The sequence below is a fragment of the Aquarana catesbeiana genome, linkage group LG10 (genome assembly GCF_042186555.1).
Source record: "Aquarana catesbeiana isolate 2022-GZ linkage group LG10, ASM4218655v1, whole genome shotgun sequence".
Taxonomy (NCBI): domain Eukaryota; kingdom Metazoa; phylum Chordata; class Amphibia; order Anura; family Ranidae; genus Aquarana; species Aquarana catesbeiana.
In genome coordinates, this window is record NC_133333.1 from 82725608 (window position 1) to 82749257 (window position 23650).

The following is a 23650-nucleotide window of genomic DNA, read 5'->3' on the forward strand; positions in this document are numbered from 1 at the left end:
TGTCGGAGGCGGGGCTGTTCGGCAACCTATCATCCAAGATTCACTTGTGACGTGTTGTGCTGAGCTGTTTGTGTAATTCGGGGGTCGGCGGCAATCTCCTCGCGCTGCTGAGGATCCAACAAGGGGATAAGGGTGAGGTTAACACTGCATCCCGGGTCCGCCATGACCATTATTCAACACTACAGCCGTAACATTACTAGTTTATGCTTGGTTTTTAACTTTTTTATGTGAGTACATAGATTGAGGATTTGCAAGCATTTTTTAATAAATGTTTATACGTTATCACGCTATGGGAGGTATTATAATTTCTTTCATGTGGTTATGATGGATGAGCGCTGCTGACTGGTGGACACCTTCTGCTGCAATACAGTCTCATTTGCTTTGGTTAGCCTCAGGGTGGCTATATTCCTGCTTATTGGCCGAGCATGAGAGTGCAAGGCATATATTTCCGGTGAGTGCGGCTCCATAAGAGTGGATCACAGTCACGGATGGTGTGGTGGAAGATAATTTACTGCATGAAAAGTTTTTTTCATCCACTTTACTGGCACTAAAACATTCTGCATGGACTTGGTTTCATTCATTTTTATCTTTAGTTCTTTTTTGTTACAATTTTTTATCACTGACTTTTTATGAACTATTGTCACTATTCGTATGTTTAATGAATTATTTATTTTTATGCCACTATGTGATTACTTTGATCCCCACCTGAAAAGGGGAGGGTTTATCGGATTACCACTATTTATATACATTTTTCTACTATTAGCAGAGAAAAGGTCCACACTTTCCCTGTTTATAGACTCACTTTCGCTCCTTTGTATTTGCTACTTAGCGCCACTACTTCTATTGAAGATTGTTCACTTTATTCAAATGTGTATGTTGTATGTGTATGTGTTTGTAAGCGCCTCGGGACCCCATGGGGTAAAGGACTGTGCTAAACCGCAGATGGACACCGGCAGCAAAGCGCCCTGAGGCGATTCAGTTCGCATAGGTAGCGCTATACAAGTCACTCATTCATTCATGGGCGACTTCAATTGCTACCTAGACCCCTTGTTGGACAAACACCCTCCAGCGGGGCATGGAAGGGGAGTGTACCACACAGCTTTGAAAAAACTGGTGGATGAGGTAGGCTGGTATTATACATGGAGAAGTAAAAACCTGGGAGTAAAGCAATTCTCCTGCTTTTCTAAGACCCACCTATCTTTGTCCCGCATTGACCTATGCCTCTGTTCGGACACTGCTGTCCGATCGGTGTCAGAGATCAAATATGCTCTCAGGGGGATCTCAGACCATTCCCCACTGGTTATAGATCTGGAGGTGTGCCCCCCTACAACACAGGCCAGAGCCCCATGGAAGCTGAATGCCTTTTGGCTTAATCTTTTACAAGCCCAAGTGCAGATAGGGAAGAAGATTTTTAGATTTCTGGGGGATCATGTGGGACATCCGTAGAGGGGCGTGGTGTGGGAAACCTTTAAGGCATTTCTCAGGGGTGTGTTTATTAGAGAGATTCCTGCATTTAAAAAGACATCTCATGTACATAGGGAAGGAGTAGAACATTTGGTCCTAGACCTGGAGGCAAAGTTCGTCTCCGATCCTACGGAGAACCGGACAGAGGCATGGTTGTCCGCTCAGAATGCTCTCAGGCATCTCACTTCCGCTACGGCGGAATGAAAGAGATTCTTTAGTAAACTGGCTTTTTACGAGGAGGGGGAGCATACTGGTCGCCTGTTGGCTAAAATAGAACACTCACAGCATACATCTCCATCCATTGGTGCTCTGCCGACTGCCTCCGGCAGGACAACAAGCTCACCTGATGGAATTATGTCGGTACTTGTATTACTCTGACCTATATCAAACACGTCAAACTTACACGGAGGACTTTTTACAAGCGTATCTGGGGGAAGTGGATCTGCAGACTTTGTCGGATAATGCAAGACAACAACTGGATGCCCCTCTGACATTGGAGGAGCTTCAGGTGGCGACCGGGATGTTCCCCAACTACAAGGCACCAGGGGAGATGGGATTCCCGCCAAGGTATATAAGCAATATGACGAGACCCTACTGCCTAAACTACTGGAGGTGTTTAATGAAGCTAAAGTGAGCTATGACTAGAGCCATTATAGTCCTGCTCCTAAAACCTGGGAAGGATCCACTAGACCCAGGCTCCTACAGGCCGATTTCACTCCCCCAGACAGATGTGAAAATACTTGCTAAGGTGCTGGCCCTCAGATTAAACAAGTTAATATCCACTATTATACACTCTGACCAGGCAGGGTTTATGCCTCAGAAATCCACTGCCATAAATTTACGCAGATTGTTTCTCAACATGCAGTCCAGGTCTCATAACATGGGGGATAGGGCATTGCTATCACTTGACGCCCACAAGGCCTTTGATAGTATAGAATGGTCCTTTTTGTGGGCCATCCTACACAAATTCGGAATAGGAGAGGAATATATCTCCTGGGTCCAGTTACTGTATAGCTCACCGAAGGCAGCAATATGAGAGTCAGGTAGAGTTTCTCCATGCTTTAGCCTATTCCGAGGCACAAGATAGGGATGCCCTCTATCCCCGCTCTTGTTTGCGCTCGCTATTGAGCCCTTAGCAGCATGTATCCGCTCTAATCCAGGTATTCAGGTCGTCTTCCTTGAGAGAAGCCATGTGGGTCATCCGGAGATTCGGCCACTATTCTGGCCTAGTAATCAACTGGATCAAGTTGTCTCTTATGCTAATGGATAAGACACCAGACCCACTTGATGGGGCCCTAATGGACATTCCGGTATCCTCAGAGTTTAGATATCTGGGGATACAGGTTTCACCATGTCCCCTAGAATATTTATCCTTGAACCTGTCCCCGCTGCTGAACCGGTGCCGGGACTGGGTCAAGGTGTGGTCTAGACTAAAAATTTCCGCAGTAGGTAGGATAAACCTGATCAAAATTATCTTGATGCCACAGATCCTCTACATACGCCAAAATTCTCCGATGGTCGTTCCTTTGAAGCAGTTTTGCATTATCAACTCACTCTTCTGGTCTCTCATTTTGCTCAATTCCACGGCCAGGGTGAAACTGGAACAGTTACAGCGACCCAAGGAGGCGGGTGGATTGGCTCTTCCAAACCCCTGGCTCTACTTTCTGGCCTCACAACTACAGCATATAGCCAGAGTTATAGGCCCAGATAAAGATCCTGTATTGAACCTGGTGGATTCCACTGCGCAACTTCTGCGGAGTGCCACTGGAGGGGAGATTGTTGAGGGCCTGGAGGCATTGCAGTTTGCCTAATCCAATAAAATTTACCCCACTTACAATCTAATGCAGAAAGTATGGAACAAGGTTCGGGCAGTTCAAAATGTTGAGGGATACACCAGGTTTAGCCCCATTTGGGGGAATGGGCGATATGTAGAGCTTGCGAAATTAGAATATGGAGCAAAATGGAAACATTATGGGATTACTCATATACATCAAATAATTAGAAATGGCAGGGTACGCCCTTTTAATTCACTCCAGATAGTATTTTCACTCCCCGCTTCCATGCAATTGTATTATTTTCAACTCCAGCACGCGGTCAGGGCCCAGCTGGAAGTTGCCGAATGGGTACAGGACCAAACACCCATTTTTAACTATATGTGGGAGGTGACCTCGTATAAGGGTTTTATCTCCTGTAGCTACTCTATGTTACTTAACAAATCCCTCCCGGACAACACTGCTACGGTGATCTCTGGATGGGAAAGAGATGTGGGAGCATTTGAGGAAGACCAGTGGGATGAAGCTCTTGCGGCAGTTCCCTTGTGTTCTTTGAATGTGGCCCAAAGGTTGTCCCAACTATATGTGCTTCTGCGGGTCCACTACATGCTGGCTAGACTGGTGAGAATGGGAGTGAGGGAGGATCCAGTTTGTTCAAGATGCATGAGAGATCACGGGGACTTGATCGACATGTTGTGGAGATGTCCCAAACTACACATCTATGGGAGGGAGGTGATAAAGACTCTTAACCGTGTCTTTCAGTGCCAGTTAGTAGAACACTCCAAACTGTATGTGCTGGGAATTATAGATGAAATACCGGCTGAGGAACCCACTAGACTAGCCATAGCTAGGGCTCTTTTCCAGGCTAGATTGTTAATTTTAAGACACTGGAAGTCAACAGACCCACCTACAGTAAAAGAATGGTTGGCGCAAATGGATAACACTATCAGATTGGAAAAATACATCTATCAACACAGAGGTAGCGCACAAAAGTTTGAAAAAATATGGGCTCCATGGCTGGCCATTCCGGGGTTAGCTCCTGTAGACTTAATTATGGATAATTTACTAGTTTAATTAAAAAATAGAAGAGGGGGGAGGTGGACCTCAATCACAGAGGGCTTTGGACCTTCTCGATCAATATTTGTCTGAGTGTAAGCAATACTTGTGAAAAATATGTGAATCCACTATGCTTATGGACCGCTGATGATGTACATGGTTGGTAAGGTGTCTCATTGTGTTATGTGATGATATGGATCTCTGTGCTGCTCCTATATTACTGAATAAAGTTTCAAAGATTTAAAAGACAGTCTTAACCACCGCAGTAGTAGAGGTCACCATCTTCATTTGAGTACGTTGTCTCACAAACCAGTCACAGGATGGTGGCCACAGGATAAAATTATAGCAGGCATCTCCAACTGTTTAGCACCCCCTGCCGACACAACAGGAAACTCCTTGTTGCTAGGGGTGACCGCAAAAATATTTGCACAGGAATCTGGGCCCACAGATAAAGATTTTTACTCAGCAATATTATCTCCAGCTGAATTCCAGAACCTAGGGCAAGAAAACATGCCATGTCCCAGCTGGCCACATTCCAGGCATGGTACTGGATGACTTTTTCTCAGAGTGCTTCTCTCTTGGTGATTCCCAGCTGGCCAGAACGCACAGGCCTCTTTGTGGGGATGCTTAGCCAAATCTCCACTGCAGCTCCTCCTTTCCTATGGCAATCTTTCTCCCGTCGCCATGGGAGACCACACTCTTCCAGCAGAGCTTTGCTGATTCTCCCAAACTCTTTGATGCATTGTGGCTTTCAACTTGCCATGACTCTCTGCAGGCAATAGTTTTCTCACGTGGTCTGCAGACTTGACATCATCACCATTGCTACGGGCAAGCACATACCTCTCCAACTTCCGGTCAGCCTGTCGGTCACTCCTGGCACTCAAATCAGGCTTCCCAAACACTGTTGCAGACCTTTGTCTAGCCATGTCACTTTGTACTGGAAGCTGTGACAAAGGGCACTTGGAGACAGCATGCCCCCACTAGCTACAACGCAAACAGCGTTCTGGCCTACATGTACGAGCGTTGCCAGGGGCAACAACACCCCTCTCCCAGGTATGAACATCCAGCCGTCTCTCCTTGCACTGAGGGTTGGCTTGCTTTCCTCTTTAGCTTGGTTCAGTGCTGCTAGGTGCCGCTTGCACCAATCCACTGCAGATTCAGACACTGGTGGACTCTCCATACTCGCAGTCAATTCACTGCACAGAGCAACAAAATGAGCACTGTCTCTTTAAGGGGCCTCTTCCTTCCAGGTACACCACCTGCTGCACACACTGCAGAGCATAGGCAGTTTCTGGCAATAGCTCACTGGTATACGTGAGGATATTCAGTTCTGCCCGCATTCGAGAACCAATTGTAATATCGGGGGTTATTTAGCTTCAATGTAGAGCTTACCAGTGAGCCGAGTCTACATCAGATATGCAGTTTAAAGGCTTTTTTGGTCCATGTTTATTAAAGTAAAAGAAAAAACAGTCCATCCAGGATACCCACAAAGCAATTTTCAAAGCAATAATGAAATAAATGGAAAATACCGAGCCACCTGGCAATCTGGTCAGCACTGCTAATCAGGCGTTGACCTCAGTCCTCTTGGCCCTGCAACTGTGTCCCTGTTTGGTACCCACACTGTACCTCTGGTGACACTCTCTCACAGCTTCCTGGCTGCTTCAGCCCACCAGCTTGGGCCCTCCGTCTGCTCTGTCAGACTGTCCTGTGCCAACAGGCACACTTCTCCCTTGCACACCTGGACTCCTCGGGAGGGTGGAGCCCAGAACCCTGGTCCTGGCTGTGCTATAAGCCCAGGACCCACCTGTACAATCAACAAGCCAGAATCCTGGCTGTTCTCAAAACCCGGTCCAGGATTGGAGATTTCATCCCACCCAGATCGCTATAAAATCTCCAGGCTCCAGGTCCCCAACTGGATTTTACCAACCACAGAGGAAACTGATAAAACAGTTTCCTCCAAATTAAATAATCCTCCTGGAGCCTCTCAACCTGCCTATTTGAGAATAGTGGGCGACAAATACTAGGAGCAGGGATCCGTACTGTCAAACTACCTATCTCATTTCTTGAGGTGCTAAAATGGCAGGGCGGTACAACCCAATGACCCTATTTTGGAAAGTAGACACCCCACGGAAATTGCTGAGAGGCATGTTGAGCCCACTGAATATTTTATTTTTTTTGTCACAAGTGATTGAAAAATGACAAAAAAACTACACAAAATTGTCACTAAATTATATATTGCTCACACATGCCATGGTTATATGTGGAATTACACCCCAAAATACATTCTGCTGCTTCTCCTGAGTATGGGGATACTTTTTGGGAGCCTAGCCGCATACAGGACCCCGAAAACCAATCACCGCCTTCAGGAATTCTAAGGGTGTAAATTTTTGATTTCACTCCTCACTACCTATCACAGTTTTGAAGGCCATAAAATGCCAAGATAGAACAAACCCCCCCCCCCCCCCAAATTACCCCATTTTGGAAAGTAGACACCCCAAGCTATTTGCTGATAGGCATGTTGAGTCCATGGGATATTTTATATTTTGGCACAAGTTGCGGAAAAATTATTATTTTTTTTTTTTTTAATACATACATTCTGCTGCTTCTCCTGAGTATGGGGATACCACATGTGTGAGACTGTTTGGGAGCCTAGCCGTGTACAGGACCCCAAAAACAAATCACCGCCTTCAGGCTTTCTAAGGGCGTAAAATGGTGATTTCACTTCCTCACTACCTATCACAGTTTCGGAGGCCATGAAATTCCCAGATAGCACAACCCCCGCCCAAATGCTAAAAGGCATGTTGAGTATTTTGAAGATCTCGCTTTTTGTCACAAAGTTTTGAAAATTGAAAAAAGAAAAAAAAAAAATGTTCTTTTCTTTCTTCATTTTCAAAAATAAATGAGATCTTCAAAATACTCACCATGCCTCTTAGCAAATACCTTGGGGTGTCTACTTCTACTTTCCAAAATGGGGTCATTTGGGGGGGGGGGGGGGGTTGTGCTATCTGGACATTTTATGGCCCCCGAAACTGTGATAGGTAGTGAAGAAGTGAAATCACCATTTTACACCCTTAGAAAGCCTGAAGGCGGTTTTTCGGGGTCCTGTGCACGGCTAGACTCCCAAAAAGTCTCACACATGAGGTATCCCCGTACTCAGGAAAAGCAGCAGAATGCATTTTGGGGTGTAATTCCACATATAACCGTGCCATGTTTGAACAATATATCATTTAGTGACAACTTTGTACAAAAAAAAAAGTGCCTATCAGCAAATAGCTTGGGGTGTCTACTTTCCAAAAAGGGGTCATTGGGGGGGGGGGGGGTTGAACTGTCCTGGCACCCACTCACCCACTCTTCTAACCACTTGAAGACAAAGCCCTTTCTGACACTTTTTTGTTTACATGAAAAACATTTTTTTTTTGCAAGAAAATTACTTTGAACCCCCAAACACTATATATATATTTTTTAAAGCAAAGGCCCTATAGATTAAAATGGTTGGTGCTGCAATTTTTTTTTTTCACACAGTATTTGCGCAGCAATTTTTCAAACGCAATTTTTTTGGAAAAAACACATTTTTTTAATTTTAATGCACTAAAACACACTATATTGCCCAAATGTTTGATGAATTAAAAAAGATGATCTTATGCCGAGTACATGGATACCAAACACGACATGCTTTAAGATTGCGCACAAACGTGCAGCGGCGACAAACTACATAAATTTTTAAAAGCCTTTACAGGTTACCATTTAAGATTTACAGAGGAGGTCTACTGCTAAAATTACTGCCCTCCATCTGACCTTCGTGGTGATACTTCACAAGAATGGTGCAATTGCTGTTTACACATGACACCAGACCGACGCTTGCATTCGCCTTTGTGCATGCGCATGGGGGACAGGGGTGCTTTTTTTATTATTATTATTTATTTTTCTTTTTTATTATTTTTAAACTGTTCCTTTCATTTTTTAATATTTTTTTTTGTTATCTCAGGGAATGTAAATATCCCCTATGATAGCAATAGGTAGTGACAGGTACTATTTTTTTGAAAAAAATGGGGTCTATTAGATCCTAGATCTCTCCTCTGCCCTCAAAGCATCTGACCACACCAAGATCGGAGTGATAAAATGCTTTGCCAATTTCCCAATGGCGCTGTTTATATCCGGCGAAACTGATAAGAAATATGCAAAGAATTACAAGTGATATCAATATTTGCCTTGTTCCGTATATGCTTTTTTCCTAGCTAAAATGGCGCTGACTTATTGTTTATGCAATCTGCTTAGTTCCGACCAACACCTACAACAATATTTAAAAGAACTAGCAAAAGTTTACCATATTAGGCCATATTGTGAAAGGGCACTGTTTTTGACAATAAAGCTGACGATGCACCATGAGTCACCAGTATGCCTTAGCCAATGGTAGCTTGCCAAATACTGTTATAAAATGACATGTGTAAAAGGGTTCTGTATGACTCTGCTGAAATTCCTTGCTGTGAACAGAGTTCATCACTATGTACCGGTACATTTGTAATAAATCTGTCTTCTAATCAACATGACCGGAGTTGACTGATCAGTGAGAGAATGGAATTTTACCGACATCATGGTCCTTTCAAGCCGGAAGTAAGGATTAGGTGGTGGATCGAACGGTTCCGTCCAAAATATCGGTGAGTATCAGACTCCCTCTCGCCGAGACCTAGGTCCTCCCACTCAAGTTAAGTGGTAAAAAGAGGCTGGTCGGTTCCGGGATTCACACCTGACTTCTACTCCTGGACTTCTGATCCAGTCCCCCGAGTCTGTGAAAGGTAAGACAGATTTTTTCTTTTCTCTTCTTTTCTCTTCTATTCAAGGTGATTTGGGTTTTTATTATGTATGCCGCCACTGTAAGTTGATTATAAAAGATCTAAGTGACACAGGGGCCGAAGACAGAGGCACTTGGGGACGTTGCCTATGGTAAATAGACGTAGCCCGCTGTCCGAGACAGATTACAAAAAATTTAAGGTACTGAAAGATGATAGATGATTGATAATTGTTGTGAATAGTGACTACACGTAATATGGATAGATTACAGGGAGTCACAGGGGCCATTTCAGGTTTTTTCCTAACTGAGTGGTGGTTGGGACAAACAGGAAGTGAATGTACGAGCAGGAATCAATCTAACTTGATCTGAAACACTTCCCCCATAGATAAATTGTTTTTCTCTTTTTCTCTCGAGAGCAACATTTCCTGCACTGTTCCTTTTGCTGCATTTGTTAAATCATGAGACAAATGCCCCGTACACACGGTCGGACATTGATCGGACATTCCGACAACAAAGTCCATGGATTTTTTCCGACGGATGTTGGCTCAAACTTGTCTTGCAGACACACGGTCACACAAAGTTATCGGAAAATCCGATCATTCTGAACGCGGTGACGTAAAACACGTACGTCGGGACTATAAAGGGGGCAGTAGCCAATAGCTTTCATCTCTTTATTTATTCTGGCACTTTGTCCGTCGGATTTGTGTACACACGATCGGAATTTCCGACAACGGATTTTGTTGTCGGAAAATTTTATAGCCTGCTCTCAAACTTTGTGTGTCGGAAATTCCGATGGAAAATGTGTGATGGAGCCCACACACGGTCGGAATTTCAGACAACAAGGTCCTATCACACATTTTCCATCGGAAAATCCGACCGTGTGTACAGGGCATAACTCTCACTCTTTCCTCCTCATGTTTGACATAACTGCTAACTTGATATTTTTGCTTTTCTGTGATCCAAGGGTTGCTAGTCTGGTGGTTGATAAAAGGCCTGCTTTATGATCTGTCTGGCTGCAAACTTGTGGTTAAAAAAAAAAAAACTGGACTCACTCACCCCCCCCCCCCCCCCCCACGGACACCTAAGTGCACTTCCTCTTTTGTGTGAGTGTGTGTAAAAAAAAATTCTGATCAGAACGTTAAGAATACTGTTTGTTTTGACCAACTGTACTTTGTAGTAAATAAAGTAAATGTATAAGTTGTGTTATATGTGTGTGTGTGTGTATGTGTATGTGTATATATATATATATATATATATATATGTTTATTTCCTGTTTGGAGAGTTTAGACTTTGTTTGCTGTTTTATATAGATTCTGGCAAAGTTCGAGAGTAGAATTACCAGTCTTGTATTCTAAACTCAAGGAAAAAAAACAGAGACATGGGGAATAGTTTCCCCATTAGAAGGAGATAAGAAATGTATGCATAGCAAATAACCAAAATCTGTTAAATATTGTGCTAAGTGGGAAAGGAAGTTGGGATTCAATGGTAAACTAACTGTGACCCAAAGATAAAAAAAAAGAAGAAGTATGGATTAGAAATGGCGGAATACTGGTTTGAGAAGGAGAACAAAAGAGAAATACCAAGCCCAACTGCCCCTAGTGGACAAAGAGGCAGACAAAACTGTCAGCCCCTAACTATGACTGTTTTTAAACCATGGACTGAGAGTGACGTGCAGAAGGCTACCGAGCATATTAAACATCCTAAGTTTGGGGCCCCAGAAATCATTGAAAATATGGAAGGTCTGAGGAACAGTTATAGGCTAAATGGGGTCGAAGTGGAAAGGGCCTTAAGGAGGGTTCTAGGATCAGATTGGGCATCAGTAAAGGGAAATTGGGACCCCTGTGTAGCCACAGTGCCCCCTCAACAAAGAGGGGAACCACTGGCCCTTGATAGCAAAGATTTGACAGATAGATTGACTGCCTTCTATCAGAGATGCAATCTCCGATGGGTATAACGAACTGACTGGCAAAAGATTATTATGACTGTAAAGGAAGAAAAGGAAAGTGTCAGTGATTATCTAAATAAACTACGAGAAGTTTTTAAAGTGTTCTCTGGGCTCCCCGAAGCTGAGGATGTGAATAGTGCATATCAACAACAGCTAAAGATAGCTTTTGTTAACGGATTAAAACAGGATCATAAGGATTACATTGTTAAAACTTGGTTACTTACTGAACTGCATCAGTTTTAGATGTTTTGCAATATGTTAAGCATTCTGAGAAGTATTTGACAGTGATGGAAAAAAAAATGTGAAAGTAAAGTTTTTTGTGCAAGGTGATGAAGGAGATACCCCCTTAAGAAGGAAGCAGAGGAGGGTATAGCCCCTGCAATACCCCTCTTTTTCCTGTTAAGAAGGCTCCGCCTTCCACAGGCTGGAGAATAATACAGGATTTACAAGCTGTTAACCAGGCAGTTATACCAAGGGCATAAGGTAAATAAAACTAAACTCCAGTTGTGGCAACAGCAGGTCAAATACTTAGGGTATAATATCTCAAAAGAAGGTCGACACCTGGATGAGGAGAGAATTTGAGCCCTCCACCAGGTGCCGAAGCCAGAAACAAAGAAACAAATGATGTTTTTTTTGGGCATGATAAATTTTTGTAGAGCTTGGATTTCTGGGTATTCAATACTGACCGCGCCCCGTTGGTCCATACATTTGAGCCCAGCACGACACCTTTCCTGTATGACAATACTTTTGAGACAACCTCACTTAACAATATCGGAAAGTACCGTTATCTAACCCTGACATGACACTTTTTGTTGATGGCTCCAGTACGAAAAATCCAGATGCCACAAGTGTAACTGGATATGCAGAAGTGACACATGACAGAACAGGAAATCATAGAGATAGATCATACAGTCCTTACTGATATACAGCAGAATATATCCCCTGGGGAGAAACAATATTGGAAAACAAAAGGTTGCACAATAATAGATAACATCTACACATCACCTGAAGGAAAGCTGGTATTGTCAAAATCCTTATTTAGGTATGCAGCAGTATTGACACATGGAGTAACTCATGTGTCAAACAGGGGGATGACTGAGATGTTAAATAAGGTATGTACAGCCTATGGTTTCACAAGCTAAAAAAAAACTTTTTGTTCTCAATGCATTATATGTGCAAGACACAATGCTCAGGGAGGCATAAGACCACGGAAAGGGAAGTTCCCCAGACCACAATATCCATTCCAACACATTTGCATGGATTTTATTGAATTAGACAAATGTGAAAAGGAAGAAATATTGTTTGGAAATCATTGATGCATTGACCACATGGGTAGAGATATAGTGCTGATGCCTTAACAGTATCCAAAGCCTTACTAAAAGATATCATTTCACAATTTGGGATACCAGAGAAGATTTATAGTGATAATGGTTCACATTTTGGAAATCAGATCATAAAACACCTAACAGAAGTGATGGGTATAGAAGTAAAGAATGACTGTGCATATCACCCTCAGTCAACAGGGCTCGTAGAAAGACATAATGGGATATTGAAGAGCAAGCTTAAAAAGGCTATGGAGGAGACAGGAAAAAATTGGATGTACTGTCTCCCACTAGCTATTTTAAGCATGCATATCACCTCCACTAAAGAGGGGCTGAGTCCATTTGAAATGATGTATACTAGACCTTATAAACTACCTTTATTACCAAATGAAACCCACACAGAGGAAGGGGAGAGAACCTTAGCAGAATACATGTCAAGGTTATTAAAACAGAAACAAATTAACCAAGAGTGTTCCATTCCAGAAGGAGAGCCCATAGGAGAAGACAAAGTACAAATCGGGTGCTCATCAAGGTGATCAGAAAGAAGCATTGGCACTCCCCTAAGTGGGAAGGGCCATATCAAGTACTCCTTACTACTCCCACTGCAGTAAGAATTGCTGAAAGGACTATCTGGATTCACCAATCCCACTGTAAAAAGGTAAATATAGGCAGAGTAGGGACAGAGAGACTGAAGGAGGGGGAAAGTCCAAATACAAAGGGAGGCAGATAAAAGGTCTGCTTGTCTCAACCTTGGTGAAGAAAAGGCCCTATCTAGGCCCCCCTCACTTCAGATGGGATGGTAGGGATTTTGTTCCTCGTGGGAGTATTGGTGACTCTAGGAGAGGCCTCTATACGGGGAGGTAGGAGACACGGGAGGATAGTGGAACCAATCAATTGGGAAGAGACAGGAAGAGCATTGAACCTTACCTTTGTTGAAGGAACCACCAGTACTATACAGGTGGATTTCTGCCAGATGACAGATTGTGGAGATAAGGTAGAAGCAAGTAAACTGACCTGGGCAGATAAATACGTGTGCTACCTGGCTGAAACTACCAGGTGTACTATTTGGGATTCAGTCATGTGGACAACTGCAGCAGGATTGGGGATATGAGATCCCAGCAGCAGGAGATTTAAAGAATAGATTAACCATAACTAAAGCGGCCCACTCTCCCTGTACAGAATCAAAGAATTGCAATATATTATTGATTTCCCTGAAGGACCCAAAACTAGAAGATCAGAGGTTATATCGTATAGGAGCTTGGATATCAGGAACTGACCCTTTGGGAAAATTCTTTCTTGAAGTCAAACCAAAGAATGAGACAAACAAGAAGAAAGAATTAGATAATGAGGACGGACTTAAAGTAAAGGTATTAGGACCCACAGTGAGATTCACCAATCTCACAGTGGAAGAAGCTATAACATTAGAAACAGGATACCAGGATAAGAATGAATGGCTTGAATGGTTAATATATACTGCTAACACCCTTAAAAAAGAGAACTGCTTAGTCTGTGCAGGGGCCAGACCCCAGCTGGCTACAGTGCTTTTTCCCTTAAATAACAATATAGATCCAGATGGTTTAGAGTGTATGCTAAAGCTATATCAAAAAACATACAAACCTGACACCAACACTCCCTGTCACACATTAAGTTTATTGTTTCCCCAGGTTCAGAGACCTCAGATACCCCCTGCTGTCACGGCATACCCTGGCAACTTTACTTGTTTTGCACTTCCGGGGAATGAGAGTGGCACAGATTTGGGGTCTTTACCGGATGACTACTGCATGGAGAGGATTAACAAAATTGCAAAGGGAGAGGGTGACAACTGGGTTGAGCACGACACCCAGAGGGCGGACGTCTGGTGGTTATGCGAAGACAAGAGGCTCAGAGCAAGCATCCCAGCCAATTCCCGAGGAGATTGTGCCCTAGTACAGCTGGCAATGCCTCTGCGCTTACTGTCAGAGTCCCCTTGGAAGACGGGTCACCGGAGGAGCAGAAGGGACACCTCTCCTGCGGGGTCTTTTGACCCCCAGATCTATATAGATGAGATTGGGGTTCCGCGTGGAGTGCCGAGCGAGTTTAAGGCTAGGAACCGAGTGGCAGCTGGATTTGAGTCTCTTCTCTGGTGGGAGAAAAAAAAAAATGTTGACTGGATTAACTATATATATTATAACCAACAAAGGTTTGTAAACTACACCAGGGATGCAGTTAAGAGATTGACAGAGCAATTAGCCCCTACCTCTCTGACGGCATGGCAGAATAGGATGGCATTAGATATGGTCCTAGCAGAAAGAGGAGGGGTCTGTAAAATGTTTGGTTTTATGTGGTGCACCTTTTATTTCTAACATTACAGCTCCTGGAGGAACCGTGACTAGAGCCCTCGAAGGATTGACAGCTTTATCGAATGAATTAGCGGAAAACTCAGGTACTGATGATCCATTCACAAATTGGCTTGAAGGTTGGTTTGGGAAATGGACTGGACTTGCCAAGGTCAAGGACTTGCTAAGGTCTGAAAACCCAGTTATGGAACGGACCTGCACTGAAGTAATAAATTGAGGAAGCAAATATAGATATCAGAGGAGGGAATGATAAGAAATATGCAAAGAATTACAAGTGATATCGATATTTGCCTTGTTCCTTATATGCTTTTTTCCTAGCTAAAATGGCTCTGACTTATTGTTTATGCAATCTGCTTAGTTCCGACCAACACCTACAACAATATTTAAAAAGAACTAGCAAAAGTTTACCATATTAGGCCATATTGTGAAAGGGCACTGTTTTTGACAATAAAGCTGACGATGCACCATGAGTCACCAGTGTGCCTTAGCCAATGGTAGCCTGCCAAATACTGTTATCAAATGACATGTGTAAAAGGGTTCTGTATGACTCTGCTGAAATTCCTTGCTGTGAACAGAGTTCATCCCTATGTACCGGTACATTTGTAATATATCTGTCTTCTAATCAACATGACCAGAGTTGACTGATCAGTGAGAGAATGGAATTTTACCGACAGAAACCTAAGTCATGAAATGCTCGTAGCTTCCGGTTTCTTAGGCCATAGACATGATTGGAGCCATTCTGGTCTCTGATCAGCTCTATGGTCAGCTGGCGGAACCACCGGCTGCATTCTCGGGTTCCCTGTTGGGAATGGAGAGCCCGAGAAAAGCATGGAACCCACTGCTTGTAAAAGCAGTCTAGAGGCTAATTAGCCGCTAGGATTGCTTTTACATGAAAACCAACCACTGGCTAAAAAGAATGATACCAAGATGATACCTAAATCTGCAGGCATCATTCTGGTATAACCACCCAAAGTCCAGCAACATACCAGTACGTTGCTGGTCCTTGCTGGGCATACATCCCTGTGGGCTGAACGAAAAAAAGAGATTGATCGGTGGGTATGCCCATCATTAGAGTGCCGCCCTTCATCCACCCACTTCTAATGATGGGCATACATGCACCATTTTTTCTTTAACTATGGTGGTGAAATCACCTCCGACAGCGCTGGAGTCATGGCTTTATGTATCGTGGGAGCAAACGCTGTTGCTGTCAAGATAAATAAACCTGTGCTGCAGCTGAATGGCATACCTGCTAAGCAAATGATGGTTAACAATAAAACAAACATTACAGTATAACATACCATACCTGCAAAACAAATACAATAAAACATAGGAAAAATAAAACAGAGAGAGAGCGATAGATATAGAACAATAGTGAGCGAACAGTAGAGCGGTCAGTAGAGAGCGAACATAAGAAAGAGAACAATAGAGAGAGAGAGAAAGAGAGAGAAGTAAAATACAACCACAACTATTTTTGGCTTTTTTATTTTTTATTTTGTGTTTTTTTTGTGTGGTTTTTTTTTCACTTTTATAAAAACTGTAAAAAAACTGTAAACTGAATGTTGCAGATTAGGGTCTCTCAAAATGTGATTGGCCATCACATCTTTCGAGACCCTGTGTACGTGTGCCTAGGACTGTGTGGTGCTGTACCCTACGCTAATACATAGTACATAGTACTAATACATAGTTAGTCAGGTTGAAAAAAGACACAAGTCCATCCAGTTCAACCATAAAAAAAAAAAAAATATCGTACAATCCAATATAACCAATACTATACCCACAGTTGATCCAGAGGAAGGCAAAAAACCCCAGCAGAGCATGTTCCAATTTGCTACAGCAGGGGAAAAAATTCCTTCCTGATCCCCCAAGAGGCAATCGGATTTTCCCTGGATCAACTTTACCTATAAATGTCAGTACCCAGTTATATTATGTACATTTAGGAAAGTATCCAGGCCTTTCCTAAAGCAATCTACTGAGCTGGCCAGAACCACCTCTGGAGGGAGTCTATTCCATATTTTCACAGCTCTTATAGGGCGTACACACGGTCGGACTTTGTTCGGACATTCCGACAACAAAATCCTAGGATTTTTTCCGACGGATGTTGGCTCAAACTTGTTTTGCCTATACACGGTCGCACAAAGTTGTCGGAATTTCCGATCGACAACAACGCGGTCACGTACACCATGTACGACGAGACTAGAAAAGGCCGGTTCAGAACCAAGCGCGGCACCCTTTGGGCTCCTTTTGCTAATCTCGTGTTAGTAAAAGTTTGGTGAGAGACGATTCGCGCTTTTTCAGACTCGTGGCTTTCAGATCGTTTTCTGCCGTTCAGTTTGTGCTTGTGGGTTTGTATCTGCTCTTCAGTGCGTGCAGCAAGTTCCGCGTGACTTTAGGTAGTCATTGTATTCTTGTTCGTTCGTTACTGGTTTTCAGGTCGCTCTTCACAGGCCTTGCTGTTCTTCAGTGCGTTCTGTTACTTCGTTCTGAGCAGCCGACCGTTTTCTAGCCATGTTTCGTATGCGTACTCCTCATAGAGTTCGTGCTGTGCGGGGGCTTGGTGTTGGGGTCCTGACCTTGACACAAGTCCAGTCCATGAACAGGGTGGGGAGGAGTTCATGGACCAAGAATTGGTTGCTTCAGCGTGACCAGTTCTCTCATATGCCTTTGCTCTGTGAGATCCGTGAGAATAATCCTGGTGATTTCAGGAACTTTCTCAGGATGACGGACCCCGTGTTTCACCGTTTGTTGGCTTCGCTGACCCCCTATATCAGCAGGCAGGATACCTGCATGAGGCAAGCCATCACTCCGGAGCAGAGGTTGGTCGCTACCTTGCGGTATTTGGCCACAGGGAGAAGTCTGCAGGACCTCAACTTCTCGACAGGCATCTCCCCCCAGGCTCTTCATTGTGGACATTTACTGCTTGTGTTTGTTTTAGCTGACCCTGACAGAAATGTGTGGAGTCCAGAAAATGTTGTGATTGTGTAACCTTATTATACAAAGCACTGTTGGCTGTTATTTACTAAATGCAAAGACACTTTTCACTACAAGTGCACTTGCAACTGCACTGAAACTGCACTTGTAGTGCAAAGTGGATTTGCCCTTAGGAAATTACCCCCATTTTCTCATAAAACAACAATTACATTACCCCAAAAGTGTTGTAGCGTTGAGACAATAATCCACACATTCTTGATGAACAATCTTTTTAATACCTGCACAATCACATGTGCATTTACCAAAGGTTTTTCTGACAAACCAACATGTTTGTTGTATAACAATTTTTGTGGTGTCATTATCCAAAATCAAAATGTGCATTTTATAGAAAACAGGCCTGTGTAAAACCCACAAGAAAGACACAAATCTTGATCTTACAAAGTTCACATTTGGTAGAACTGGAAGGCAATATCAGACATGAGTATTTAGGAACTGTGTTTGATATTGCGTTCAGATGGGGGGAAATCACCCAGGAAAAGCCAAATTTGGAAGATGCACACAAATTTCACAATGTCAACATGTGCTATCTGCCATCATGGGGGATGAAGGGACGTGTTTTGGGGGAGAAAGCCCTTCCTCACCACTACTTTATTATTGAGGAAGGGGTTGCACCCCCAAAACGCGTCCATTGATCTCCCGTGATGGCAGATAGCACATGTTGACACACTGTGTGCATCCTCCAAATTTGGCTTTGGGAAAAATCACAAAAACATTTCGCACATTGTAGCAGACAAAAGAAGAAAGTGATTTGGAGGGGTTTTAAACTCGCCCCAAAACATCAATGATGTTTTTATATTTTGGAATAACATCATTGATGTTTTGCTTGATGATTTCCAATTGTAAATTACACCCCATGATCTCCCCGATCAGGATCTGGGCACTTTCGGATGTGAAAGGATCTTCATCCACAACCTCACGATCACCTAAAAAGAGAGGAACCCCAAAATAAATTAGGTTTCCAAAAAAATGCCGCCATCCATCTCTTATCTGAGCCTGTGATTGCAGACACTCACCTGTTGTGGTGACTAGTTCCACCACGTCTTCTTCCTCCTGCTCATCTTGTGTTGGGGGGATTTCCCCTTCTTCCAGAGGGGGGGGGGCTCTGGTCTCCTCGGATGAGGGGCTTCCTCCAAGTCTTTTCTCCCCTATGTAAAACAAAAATGGTATAATTAGCACACAGATATTTAATGTCAAAACTATAAAGATGAAACATTGCTTGGAAGTGGGGTACAATTATCTATTTTAGCCGAGTTCCAAGATGTAGCTTTTTTAGTGTCCTTTGTCAAGCTGCAATACTTTACCTGTTTAGTACAAGCTTCACAGATGGAGACCCCCCTATAGTATACACTGGAGCACCTGTGTGCCCCCCCTAATAAAAATGGTGTTCTGGTGTCCCACACTAGTGCTCCAGTGTCCAGATGTGAAAACAGCTGCTCAGTGTCCTCTCCTTACACACAATCTAGTTTGCATTTCATTCTAGTAACAAACCCATCTACACAACCCAATTCTTTGAAGCCACGTATAGGGCGTCAAAATGGTGGCCAAATGCATATGGCCTAAACAATGGTATTTTATAGTCCGAAAGAAAAATGTGTGATCCGAACGAATAATGTGCCCATGAACATGAAAGTTGCCATTTTAAACTGTACAACAGTTCCTAAAAGCACATGGAGCAGCACGAACGTAATAAACACAAAAAGAATAGGAACACAGCACAACTACTTACTTTTTTGCAGCACTCTCCGGATCTTTCTGTACTGCTCATGTTCTCGTAATTTCAGGTCCGACCACCGCTTCCTGAACTGATCTTTTGATCGTCGTACCCTGAATTTCCGGTGCAGACTCCTGACCACTTTCGCCATAATCTTGGCCTTTCGGATATTGGGGTTGGGGTAAGGCCCATACTTTCCATCATAGTTGGCCTTCTTCAGGATGTCCACCATCTCCAACATCTCCCCAAAGGACATATTTGAGTCCTTTAATCTCCTTCTGGATCGGGACGTTTCAGGCTCCGGCCTTCCCTCCTCCTCCTCCTCCTCGTTGCTACAATTAGCACGATCCTGCTGTCTATCCGCCATGTGCTCTTCCCCCACTGCGCCGAACGAAAAGGGGCGGGGAATAGACTAGAAAGAACGTCAGGGGTGGGCGGAGTTATATGCATGCGCAGTGTGTATAAATCGTAACACGCGCGCGTCTTACGTACGATTTGTGAGCGGAGGAAGGAGCATCGGAGACGCCGATCGTGATAACGAAGGTAGGATCTAAACTTGGGCCTATACTGCTTCGAAATGGAAGCCTATATTGTAACAAGATTAGGGGAGTTTGGCCTGACATTAGGGTTTGTCTTGTGTTGTGTCTTGCAGAGAAAATGGATGGGTTCAACGACCACAATTTCCTGCCCCTGTTCATAGACAAGTACAGGGAGCTGCCCTGTCTGTGGCAAGTGAGACACCCCCACTATAATCACAAACAGAAGAGGCAGGCAGCGCTGGAGAAACTGCTGGAGTTGGTGAAGCCGGTGGTCCCCACAGCAACCATCCCCTATTTAAAAGCCAAAATTGGTGGCCTGAGGAGCACCTATCTTAGGGAGCGCAAGAAGGTCACAGATTCCCAGAGGTCCGGAGCTGCAGCAGATGACATTTATGTCCCCAGGCTGTGGTACTATGAGAGACTGCGATTTCTGTCAGACCACACTGAAGTCAGGGAATCCCTCTCTACTCTTCCTTCCACGCTTCCGTCCACCCCAGCTGAGGCTTCCGATGTCCAATCTGGGCCTTCCAGCCAGGAAGAAGTGGAGGAGCCCAGCTGGAGTCAGGTATAGCATTCTTCGACAGATTTCTGGGCAATAAATAAATGATGTTTACTAGATGTTATTATTGATCATTAATTGCTGATTAAAAAAAGTGTTTTACATATCAATAGACAGTAGTGGGCACCCAAAATTGGGACAAGAATGCAAAATGCTGGGCTCAGAAGGATAGTCTGTTATATTTGTTAACATTCAATTTGCAGCAGTCAGGAGGTGAAAATTGTGTGTGATTGATGTAAAAAATACTAAAACTATGTCCCTTTTTCATACACAGGAAGACCTCAGCCAGGAGGAGGCTGTGAAATGTGGCAGCCAGGAGGAGGCGGGGATTAGTGGCAGCCAGGAGGAGGCGGGGATTAGTGTCAGCCAGGAGGAGGCGGGGCTAAGTGTCAGCCAAGAGAAGCCTGGGACAAGTCGCAGCCCGACTGAGTCTCAGGTTCCTCCCCTCCGCCTGCCATACAAAAGGGCCAGGAAGGCCACTCCCAGTCCTGTGCAGGATTCAGCATACAGGCTGATCCAGGAGGCTTTTGCCTGCGTGGCTGCCACCAAATTGCAGGGCATGCAGGAGGGCCAACGCAAGCTCTCTGAGGACCTGATTTATAAAGTCCTACATAAGGGGGAGAGTGGGGAATTGACACCCAAGACGGATGTCATTGAGATCGAAGATCCTCCTCCTCCTTCTGCTGCCACAACTCCACCACCACAGCCAAAGCCTGTAAGGAAGCATGGAAGGAAGACCAAAGAGTGATTGCCCTGGGTTCAGTCTGGTCTGACAAAAGCTGCAGTCTCTCGTATGACCACAGCCTGGGGACACAGATGTCATCTGCTGCTTTCCGGATCTCTGGGACTTCTGGACCACACTGCCCTCCCTTAGATATGGACTCCTCAGGCCACCAATTTTGCTTTTAAATAATTGATGTCTGCCCTGGGGGTCCAAGGCTTCGCCCACTTCTGCAGTTTCTCCAGCGCTGCCTCCCTCTTTGTTTTTTTATGGTTGTGACCCCTTAATAAAATTTTTTTAGGTAAATTCTACTCTCCTGTGTGTGTTTTCATCCAAAAAGGACAGTTTGTCGGTGACGATTCAGGTACATTTCTAACATAAAATGTGAAATTAACAAGGGACAACAACACGAAACAATCTCCTACAGATTAAATAGAACAACATATCAATGGTGTTGTGGGAACTTGTCACAAAAAACACACAAACATTTTCGGGAGTACAAATCAAAATCACCAAAAAAAAGAAACACAAAAAAAGATTCTACATTAAAGGCAAAAAAAAAAATTAAAATATACAAAAATATGTTGTCAGATGTGAGAAATCAAAATATATTGAGGGAATCCCGATAAATAGTAACGAAGGAAGTTTGTGAGAAGTGTGTGTGAATATGAGCAGCAAAAATTCTTGTCACATTATAAAGAAGAAGAGAGTGCGCTGTATTAAACCATTTTGAATATTGCAGCGTGACGAAAGTGCTGTATCCATTGCGAACGCTAAGTTTACCAGAACGAGCTGTCCCGTGTCGGAATTTCTTCTGAGCATGCGTGGCACTTTGTGCGTCGGAACAGGCCACACACGGTCGGAATTGACGCGATCGGATTTTGTTGTCGGAAAATTTTATCTCCTGCTGTCCAACTTTGTGTGTCGGAAAATCCGATGGAAAATGTCCGATGGCGCCCACACACGGTCGGAATTTCCGACAACACGCTCCGATCGGACATTGTCCATCGGAAAATCCGACCGTGTGTACGGGGCATTACTGTGAAGAAACCTTTCCGTATTTGGAGATGAAATCTCTTTTCCTCCAGTCGTAAAGAGTGCCCCCTTGTCCTCTGTGTTGACTGTAAAGTGAATAACTCAACACCAAGTTCACTATATGGACCCCTTATATATTTGAACATGTTGATCATATCCCCCCTTATTCTCCTCTTCTCAAGAGTGAACAAATTCAGTTCCTCTAATCTTTCCTCATAACTGAGCTCCCCCATGCCTCTTATCAGTTTGGTTGCCCTTCTCTGCACTTTCTCCAGTTCCCCGATATCCTTTTTGAGAACTGGTGTCCAAAACTGAACTGCATATTCCAGATGGATTCTTACTAATGATTTGAACAGGGGCAAAATGATATCTCTCTCTCTGGAGTCCATACCTCTCTTAATACAAGAAAGGACTTTGCTCGCTTTGGAAACCGCAGCTTGGCATTGCATGCTATTATTGAGCTTATGATCTACCAAAACCCCCAGATCCTTCTCCACTATGGATTCCCCCAGTTGTACTCCCCCTAGTATATATGATGCATGCATATTCTTAGCCCCCAAGTGCATAACTTTACATTTCTTAACATTAAACCTCATCTGCCACTTAGACGCCCAATTAGACAGAGCATTGAGGTCAGCTTGTAAATTGGAGACATCCTGTAAGGACGTTATTCCACTGCATAGCTTGGTGTCATCTGCAAAGACAGAAATGTTACTTTCGATCCCAGACCCAATATCATTCATAAAGGTATTAAAGAGTAAGGGTCCCAGCACTGAACCTTGGGGTACACCACTGATAACCCTAAACCATTCAGAGTAAGAATCATTAACCACTACTCTCTGAATTCTGTCTTTTAGCCAGTTTTCTATCCATTTACAAACTGATATTTCCAAGCCTGTAGACTTTAACTTACACATGAGCCGTGTGTGCGGAACTGTATTGAACGCTTTTGCAAAATTCAAGTATACCATGTCTACAGCCACCCCTCTGTCCAAGGTTTTACTTACCTCTTCATAAAAAGAAATCAGGTTTGTCTGACAACTCCTGTCTTTTATGAATCTATGCTGTCTGTTGCTTAAAATGTTTTTTTCCAGCAAGAACTCGTCTATGTGGTCTTTTATTAAATGCTCCAGTATCTTCCCGACTATAGAAGTTAAACTAACAGGTCTATAGTTACTTGGTAAAGACTTTGATCCCTTTTTAAATATAGGCACCACGTTCGCCCTGCGCCAATCCAGTGGTACTATTCCTGTTATTAATGAGTCCCTAAAAATTAGATACAACGGCTTTGAAATTACAGAGCTCAATTCTTTTAGGATCCGTGGGTGGATGCCATCAGGTCCAGGTGCTTTATCCACCTAATATTCAACTGTGTGTGGTAGCGTTCGAAACAGTCACCAATGCAAAGACCAG

The 23650-nt window shown here is 43.7% G+C and overlaps 1 protein-coding gene and 1 long non-coding RNA gene across 3 annotated transcripts in view; one reads left to right on the forward strand and one right to left on the reverse strand.

Moving 5' to 3' along the window:
• The window catches only part of FLT3LG (fms related receptor tyrosine kinase 3 ligand), a 711034-nt gene that overhangs the window by 576609 nt on the left and 110775 nt on the right, over nucleotides 1–23650 (reverse strand). The window lies entirely within an intron of this gene.
• LOC141110044 (uncharacterized) lies at nucleotides 13774–14836 on the forward strand. Its single transcript, XR_012236220.1, has 2 exons — nucleotides 13774–14770; nucleotides 14804–14836. It is a non-coding gene; the product is annotated as an uncharacterized lncRNA (long non-coding RNA).